Consider the following 9942-nt stretch of genomic DNA (forward strand, 5'->3'; position numbering starts at 1 on the left):
TAGAAAAATATTGTACTTACACTTAATTAAGCAGTTTTATAGCTTGATGAGCTACTGTTTTGAGTTGTTAGGAAACCATTCAGCTTGTGATAGTGTCGCCGATAAAAATTTCATGGCACGTAAGCTTTGCTGACTCCTTCAAAGTGGAGGAAGACCAATGAAAGAGAAATGAAATGAAAGGACCTGACTATTACCCTGCCGCTACGGTGGTCGGAAGTCGAGAACATTGTCACGAGCCTTATGCTCGTCCAAACGTAACCAGCCATATGAATGATGCTACGGGCCGTAATGAAAAGCCTGGAGCCCTTGCAAGCGTCACAAAGCTTCATAAAGCCGGAACGTTTGGTTCTTCCCAACTTGGAATCAACTTCAGCGAATTCAGGAATAATGGCTGACGGTGAAACCGAGACCAAGAAACCTCGCCTAGAAGACGGCAAGTACGATGATAGAACATCGAATTATGAGCTAAGTGATGAAGAAGAGATGGGTGAAGATGCACCATTTACTGTGGTCACGTATAAGAAAAAGCGAGCCGAAGGAATTCCGGTTGTATTTCGCCCAACAAGTGAAGGTACTACTTTTTGGCAAGTAAATCCAAACCGAGTGTCTGCCGAAATAGTTTCCGCTTCCAAAGAAAAAGTACACTTTTCAGGACGACCAGAGTTGGAAGTTTCAGTGTCGGCGTTGCTCCCTTAGCATCGGCGAAACGCCTTTCGATGCTCTCAAGTGTAGGCGGCCTGGAAGTCAAGCCCTTCATCCCAGAGTCATACACGCGAAACGTTCGGAAAGTAAAACATGTGCCTCTGCAGTATAAAGACGAACAGCTCCTAGACTTCTTGAAAGACGCAGGAGTTATATCGGCACGCAGACAGATAAGGTATTCCCGCCAAGAAGATGGAGCAGTGAAGTCTTATCCACTTCACACGGTAATTCTGACTTTCAGAGATGACCGCCCTATTCCTTGAAGAATTTACTTGGTTTCACCAGTCACCCTGTCGAGGAATACCTAGGACCCACACTTCGCTGCTATAATTGCCAGAGATTTGGGCACATGGCAAAATGCTGGCAAGATGCAGAATCTCCTCAGAAGACCGTAACCACAAGGAGTGAAAGTCACTTCTTCAACCTAAATGTGCGAACTGTGCGGGGAACCATGCCGCCTCCTTCTCAGGCTGCCCACAGAGGAAAGCAGCGGCCCAAATGCGTCGACATGAGCTAATCCGTGGAAGACAACCGCGACGCAATGAACCCGCACCAAACCTCGAGATTGTTCATCCAGTGCCAGATCACCCACCTCAGCGGGCACCGGAACCACCACAGCCAAGAGCACCAACAAGATATCCCTCCTCTATAGAACAACCAAGAGTGCAATCAAGAGACCAATCAAGAGGATCACAGTCAAGCGCCCAGTCTTATGCATCAGTGCTACGGAAACCCAGACGACAACAGGCAGAAAGTAATACACAAGAAAGCTCCTGTACTCGAACACATTTCTCTCAGTGACCTTACGCATCTACTGCAGAAGTAACACCAGCTAATAGCGGAGACACCACAGCATAGGTGACACAACTGATTTTGCCAATGCTTTTCGCAGCTCTTAAGGCAATCCTATGTGCTCTGCCGAAAGCAAACAACCCACCAGAAGTGAAAGCCTTGTTGCCTCTTGAAGCACTATTGTGTCAACAATCCGGGCCGGAACTGCGGCAGGAACTACATGAATAACCGCTACAAAAATGTCTCCATATTTCAGTGGAATGCCAACGGTCTTCGAAGAAAGTGTGCTGACTTTCGTAAAGTGCTTGTGCAATACAACTTCCCAATACTTTGCATTCAAAAGGCGGGAATCAATGACGACTTTTGCCTCTCGAATTATGTGCTATATAAGACTTCTCGTCAAGGTGCTGTTAGCAGAGTGCTCCTGTGCGTCAGAAAGGACCTACCATGTTATCAAATTCAGTCCAGTGACTCAGACTTCCCGGAATTCGTCCCATGTAAAATATCCTTTGGCAAGCTCTGTATAACAGTGATTAATCATATCTACAACCTTCAAAGCGGATTTCAGTAGAAGCGCTAGTGAATATCTTCAAAATAGCTCATTCTAATGTATTTATATGTGGTGACTTCAATGCACACAACATCATCTGGGGCAGTGATCACTGTGATGCACGGGGTAACGTTATTGAGTGCGCCATAGATAAATGCAACTTGACTGTTTTAAACGATGGGTCGCCAACATTCCTTCGTGAATATAATTACTCAAGCTGCATAGATGTTACCCTGTGCTCACATGATTTAGTGAATGGTGTGGGATGGACAACAGATATGGAAACGCGCGAAAGTGATCATTTTCCCATCCTTGTTAACCACTCTGGCATGCACTATGATATCAGGCGCTACAGCAGACTAACCAATAACCAACTGGCAAGCTTTTCGGTACCGCCTAACGGATCAAATTAATCAACATGCAACAGTGGAAAAATTTACAGAAATTTTGCAGGATAATATAAACATATGCACAAAGAAGATCCCAATACCAAAAGATTATGCGGCAGTTGACGGAGAATATGAACCCCTAAGAGCCATCTGACGCCGATCCGAAAGAGCTTACCGACGGAGCGGAAGTTTAGAAGCATACAGAAACGCTCAGAAAATACACAATGTAATGCGCAGACGAATGGAAAGCTTAGGCAAACGGCGTTGGCGCGAATTCTGCGGCACGCTGTCTCCTCACACGGCGGTCCCACGAATTTTTCCAGTAATTCGTTCTTTAAGCGGACCTGTAACACAGAGCTTCCCATTTCGTGCTCTCGCTGTAGCTCGGGACACGTGTGAAATAATAGTTGCAGATGAATTTTGTGAGCTTATTTCCAGATCTGCTTTTATTCACAATGTGCAGAATTTGATATTTCAGTAGAGTTGGCTAAGCGAAAAATTACTGCTTGCCACTGGGCCCAACATCCTCAATTAGATCATACTTTCACATTAAGCGAGCTTCAATGTGCAATTGCATCATGTCGCCAAAAGTCCGCTGCTGGGCCGGACGGCGTTACGTACAATATGCTAAGAAACCTCGGACCGACAGGTACAAATGCTCTGTTAGACATCTATAATAACTTATGGATAGAGGAAACTGTACCTGACTCTTGGAAAGTCGCTCGAATCATACCAATTTTAAAACCTGGTAAGACGCCCTTGTGCCTTGAGTCCTTCCGCCCTATTAGTTTGACAAATTGTTTATGGAAAGTAATGGAGAAAATGATTGACGCGCGACTTCAATGGTGGTGTAATGAAACGAATGTGTTGTCCGACTACTTAGTAGGTTTCAGAAAACATAGATGCACAATGGATGCAATATTAGATATAGTAGCCTGTGTGGAGCACGAGCGTGCACGTGGAAACATGACTATAATAGTATTCATAGACATCAAGAGGGCATTTGACACAGTCATGTTCATGTTCTGCTAAGCATGTTGGAACTTGGTCTGTCTGGCAGGTCCTTGCGATGGATTTCTGAATTTTTAGCAGGTCGCAAAATATTTCTTCAGACGAGTGAAGAAAAGAGGGCTGAACCTGTTGTCAAACAGGGAGTACCACAGGGAAGCGTACTCAGCCCCTTCCTTTTTAACTGCGTCATGGCTGATTTAACGCGAAGGCTGCCATCACAGTTAAAGCTTTCACTGTATGCAGATGATGTGTGTATTGGACATCTGGGTCTAATGCTCAACTACTTCAGGTGGCATGGCAAGACGGCATAAATATCATCAACCAATTTTCGAGAGAAAGAAGAATGGTACTATCACACGCAAAGACTGCTGTATTGTCCTTCACTCGGAGGCAGTTAAAAAATTTCATTCTTAATATGGAAGGACACCCTCTAATGATTATCACGCAGCATCGATTTCTTGGCATAATACTTGATAGGCAGCTATCCTGTGCACCCCATATAAAAACTTTAAAACGAGGTCAATGCCATAGTGACTGTACTTCGCAGACTTGCAGGCACACCATGGGGCGGATCAGTATCGTTCATGCTGACTGTTTATAATGCATTAATATGACAAAAAATTGAATATTCCACGCCCATCTCACACGGACTTTCCCACACGTCAGAAGAGGGACTTCAAAGACATTTAGCTAGAGGACTACGCTTATGTCTAGGAGTTCCACAAGCGACTTCTAGTTCTTTTGTAATAGCTGACGCTCGCCAATCGCCATTTCCAGTTATGCGAACTACACAAACATTCCGGCATTATTTCCGTCTTCAAACCCAGCATAGAAACCACCGATTGGCTCTAGACATAATGAAACGAGATAGAAGTTATGTTCCATAGAGAAATTCAAGGAAATCTTCACATATTGCCACGAAATGAATTTTGGAACTCAGACATCGAATATCCTCCATGGCTGCTTACAGTTCCAAAAATCTAATTGTCAGTAGATGGGATATTCAGAAAAAGAGACATGTTCATTCAAGCTGCTCAAGAACTAGCACTATACCAGATATATGTGCGGTATTCATGATACGCACACGTCTATAGAGACGGCTCCAGTACAGCAACCTCTTCAACTTCAGCATTCATTATACCACACCTCAACAAACAACAATCATTTAAGTTATCTCGTGTGACTTCGTCCACAACGCCTGAACTGTTCGCAATCCTATGTGCGGTAAAATTTATACTGTCAGTAACAGGTGCACAAAAATGGGTAATTTTCAGCGATTCACAGGCGGCTCTAACATCGCTCTGCTGCACAAAGGGGAAAACATTTAGCGACAGTATAATATATGAAACTATGAAACACTTAAAAACCTCACAAAGGCAAGCGAAGCGAAACATGCAATAGCATTCTAGTGGATACCAGGGCATTGCAACATTCCTGGCAACACAGCAGCCAATGAAGCAGCACGACAAGCGCACCTCAAAGATGCTACGGCTCCGCTCCCAATATTAAAGACTGAATTACGGTGCATTATAAAGACAGCGTCTTTCAACATGTCTAGAAACACTTAGTTTGACCAGAATTCTAAGAGCTCTGGCTTATACCATATTGATCCATTTAATGAATTCAAATATTCCTTGTCATTAGATAGAACTATGGAAACGCTTATTCATCGATTAAGGCTAGGCCCTGCCTACACAAAGCATTTCTTACACAGAATTGGCCGAGCGGAAACCCACGAATGTGATAATGGATTTGTAGATGAAGATATATATCACCTCCATCTAGATTGCCCACATCACGACACACCAAGATGCCGACTTAAATCAGCGGTAATTAAATTAGACCGCAGACCTTTCAGTTTAAGGAAACTTTCGGGCCCTTGGCTAAGAACGGCCTTGCAGAAGAACGCTTTAAAAGCACTAAAGACTTTTCTTGAAGACAGCGGCATTGTTGGACGTTATCAGCGCTTTCATTGTTCTGTTCATTTCAATGTCACTCTATGTATGCATCTGTTTGGGAATTATGTTATGTTGACTGTTCTGTTGTGACTGTATGTGATAATAGATTTACACGATGTATGTACCACCCGCTGACTAGACCATGTGTTATTAGGTGACAGTATCGTTTGTACTTTTGAGACTTTCGTCTACATAAGGATGGAGACATTTACCTTGTATATTGTATGTACCATGTGTTCCTAACGTCATAGTCTTCCTGTGGAAACGTTGCGTGATAAGCCCTTGTGCTTGTGTGAAAATATTACTTGATATGCAACCTTGAACCCTGAATGATGTATGACGGAACCACCCAAGAGATAAGGAGTATCCGGCGCCTTAAATTGCGCGCCAACATCTCCTTATATAATATCAATAAAAAAAAGACAAAAATCGGCACCAGCACGTCTTCTAGGACGAAGTGAATATTTCTTTCAGCTAGATATTTCATTCGGAGAAAGCTGTATAAGTTTCCTTTCAAACCTCGTGCTACAAGACGGATGCAGGTCGATGCTACAAGCTGTTGGCTGCTGCTATGCTAGATTATTGCACCTCTGCTTTCGGAGGCGATAAGAAATACTACAAAAGCGAATCAAAAGAGACTTGTCTGTAATTGTACGCACGTACGTGTATCTATAAATTATTTTGCCTCAATATGAAAATGAAAAAAAAATCACCGAAAATTACGGTAATCGCTAATGCGAAACTTGAGAGGAGCTCCATACTGGTTTTCATTTTGTGATATACTGAGGCAAACAATTTGAGAGATGCATGTGGCAGAGTCAGTGATCCTCGAAAATCTGATCTATGGGTCAAGCGCGTCTCCTTTTGTGCATGACTCGTCGAAGGTTCGAGTGTAATCGTTGCTACCGCGTGGCTCCCAGAAAATACTGCACAATTCACGTCGCGCATACAATCAGATTACAAAACAATCGCAAACCGTAACAATCGAAACAAGCCGCGAACGAGACTAAGCCGAGCAAGCCAAACAAGCGCGAGCAAGAGTTGACCCCAGCAGACGGTAGTACGAAATGAGCTATACTGCCAAGATCTGATACGAGCAGGCATCATGCGGTCGGGCGGGGCCACATGGCACCAGTTTCTCGCGCACACGTCACTGAAGGGGCTGATCTCATTGCTCTCTGCCGTTCGCGGCTCACATCTTTCATGCTCCGCTCCCCGTTCGCTCTTTCATCTTTCGCTGCGCTCGTTCCCCCAGTTATGACGCCGCCACCGCTGACGTTCGCTGGAGGAAAGGGCGCGCAAGAGCTACGCTCTAAGAAAAGCAAGCCGCAGCTGCTTGGCAGCCGCAGTAGTCAAGAGCGACAACTTTGAATTGTGGAAAAAATACAGGGTGACTTGTAGCAAATTGAAAACTGTTGAAAATTATGCTTTCGAATGCGATGCGCGATTTCACATTCGATATTACGCAATTATGCAAGTAAGTATATATATATAACGGAGAACGCTTGACTACCTTGCAAAATAGTACAACGGGAAAATTCACCAGTGTGCGCAAGGGGACATGCTAGTAAAACACTTTTTTTCATCGCATGTTTCATATCTCGTAGCCCATTTTTTTTAAAGAGCTCGTCCCGCATTAGCTAGGACACAGAGGAGCTCTGCACACCTGTAAATGTCATATGCTCGTGCGACTAGTGCCATGGCTGCATGCGAATGTTGTGGGATCGTTCCCCACCTGCATCAAATAGTTTTTTCATCCACTTTCATTTCCATTAATTTATTGTTTCTTTATTTTGTTTATCAGCACAAGTAATTTCCTCTATGTTGTCCTTGGTGTCAGTGTTTGCTGGCTTCTTATGATATGACTAATAAAAATCAGCCCCCTCGGTTAACCCCGTTTCTTCTCGTTTATGGCTGCATATATGGCACACGTGACAACAACACGACGAGCGTGGCTTCTGAGATTATGCGGCACGCGCGGTGTCAAAATGAGGTGAAATGCGCACGCAGGCAAAGAAAGACCCCCGCAGTGAAGGACTCAATTAAAGAATGACTCCCATCAAAAACACGGCAACGAACATTTCCTCGTCAAAATTTATATATCCATGCGCTGGTTCCCAACAGTATGAGCGCGTCGCAGGAGGAGCAGAGTGTGGCGCGACGGCCTCGCCAATCTGGAGACTGCGAGAGGCAGCGCATGAGTGTGGGCACGATTCACACCATCCACCGCAGGCGCCTCCCAGCCAGCGCACGCTACAGCGGCGCTATCTGGTAGCCATCATCTCCGCAGTACCTTTTTTTGCTCATGCTTTCGCCATACCCTCCTCCTCAACTTTCCTCCTCGCTTCTTTAAGCCCACGCTGCCCTCCGCGTTCGCTCTTTCATCCTTCGCTCTGCTCGTTCGCTTAGTGACGTCGCAGGTACGGGCGCCTAACAGCCGCACTCTGAAACTCATTCCGGTGGGAAAAGCTCACGTAGCTCTTACCAGTGCTGTGTAAATAGTTCCTGACAGTCCAATCGCAACGTTGCACCAGAGCAGAGGTGCATGGAACACTGAAAAACAAGCAGTTGGAATGCAAGTAAGCAGGAGAAACTACTGTTATGTAGTGAGATGAATATACAAAACAACCCTTACTGCTTCCCCGTCGTAACGTAAAAGAGTTCGCTTGACCTAAGGTTGGGATTATTTGTCCAACTTGAAGCTTGCAGCGCATATGCACGTCGAATGCTGCCATCTAAGCATAATTTTAACGTGGTACTGCAATATTATAACGTGGTATTCTAAAAATTCAGCAGAACGGACAAAAAGCACGCGAATAAACACATGAAGCAATTTTTTTAACATGCCCATGTGGGGGTACACTTCACAGGACCGTATATTGAGCTACTTCCTGTCAGTTTTATCCTTTACTTATCAGGGTGGCTCATTGGGCTAGTTTATGATCTATTACCATGAGTGCACAGCGCCAAGGTTGAAGCTATATGTAGACTGAACGAGCAGAAGCACTCGTATTTGTCTTGCGTACGTCCACGTTCAGACTGCACGTTGTACACTCCAAATTATATTTGACATATATCTTTTCCGGATTTTCTACATTAGAAATAGTGCGGGCTAAGTGAACCTGCAACGTGCTTTCATTCATCCGCGATATCATAAAAGTTGAACAGACAGGTTACCTTAGCAAGAGGCATGCGCCCAAACTGTTGTTCACGTTATCACTAGACTCAACTGGAACATTTTTGATTACTAATCAATGATTCATATGTGCTATGTTTAAGCCTCGTCACCATATATAAATAATTATTGTATCTGAGTGTCCCGTCATTTCTTCTCTTCAAGAAAAAACCATGTTCGTCAGAGAGTCTCATATGTCTTTACTTTCTAGTGCACTTGAAGAAAATAGGCATATAGCGTATTGACTTCGTTGGATTGGTTCCCGATTCGAGCACTGAGCGAGTACTGATACAAAATTTCGAAGTCGAGATAACTTGTGAGGTCAATTTTTCTCGATATGCCTATAGCATCTGCGAAATATAATAGTATAGCGCCAACTCCGCTCTGCAGAAAACTGTCGGCGCAGGACGAAGGAATAAGGACGACAACGAAGACGGCGATGACATAGCGGGACACGTGCGTACGCAGATGGAGAAAAACAACTAGCAACAACGAATATATCGCGCCGGCACTCGCGTCAGAGTTTTGTGCGATCAGATGACCAGCTGTAAATACAAACGTATCGCCTCCTCTCCGTTCTGTCATTGCTCTCTGAAATCAAAACTTGTACTTGTATCTATTACGAAGACTATAGATAATTACCCGTCGCGCGCTAAGCAAAGAGGTTTCGTTTCATACATGCACAAAGCTGATTTATATATCCACTCTCTGCAACTATGCTTTATACACTTCCCGAAGCTTTGCTGCAGTTGGCCTTTAGAGCAAGTCACTACGAAGAGCAGGTGAGCTGGAACGCGAATTAGTGAAAGCAGTGTCTTGCCGGGAGCAAGAACAAAATAGATGTTTCCTGCAGGAAACTTCACACCTTTCGCACTCTTTTTTTTGTCTTACAAGAAAAGAAAACAAAAAATAAAGTATATGAAAACATAAATTGACACCCACCCGTATGTAGCACGAAGCTGCAAAGGAAACCCACACGAGCTACTCAAAAAGAAAGCCTCCGAGTTCAGGAAAAAATAATCGTGGTGGGGGACGAGGAATAATTTTTATTCGGGACCGAGATGAATTTGTTTTTCAACTAAAAGGCATTGTTACTCATTAGCTCGTGTGGGTTTTCTTTGCAGCTTTGTGCTACATACGGCTGGATGTCAATTTTTCCTTTCTTGAAGCTTCATCAAACTTGCGCAATTCCGCAAAACTAGTTCTTCAAAAAGACAGTAGCAACGTAATGTTTCTCCCCACAGTGATTTTTAAAACATCTTATTCGGTAACTATCACTAACTTAAAGCTTCAAGTTCTTCAGAGTATTTGGTTCGATACTTGATGGATTCGACTATCCAAGTAAATTACAGAATCATACTGCAC

Source organism: Dermacentor albipictus, chromosome 8 (assembly GCF_038994185.2).
Source record: "Dermacentor albipictus isolate Rhodes 1998 colony chromosome 8, USDA_Dalb.pri_finalv2, whole genome shotgun sequence".
NCBI lineage: Eukaryota > Metazoa > Arthropoda > Arachnida > Ixodida > Ixodidae > Dermacentor > Dermacentor albipictus.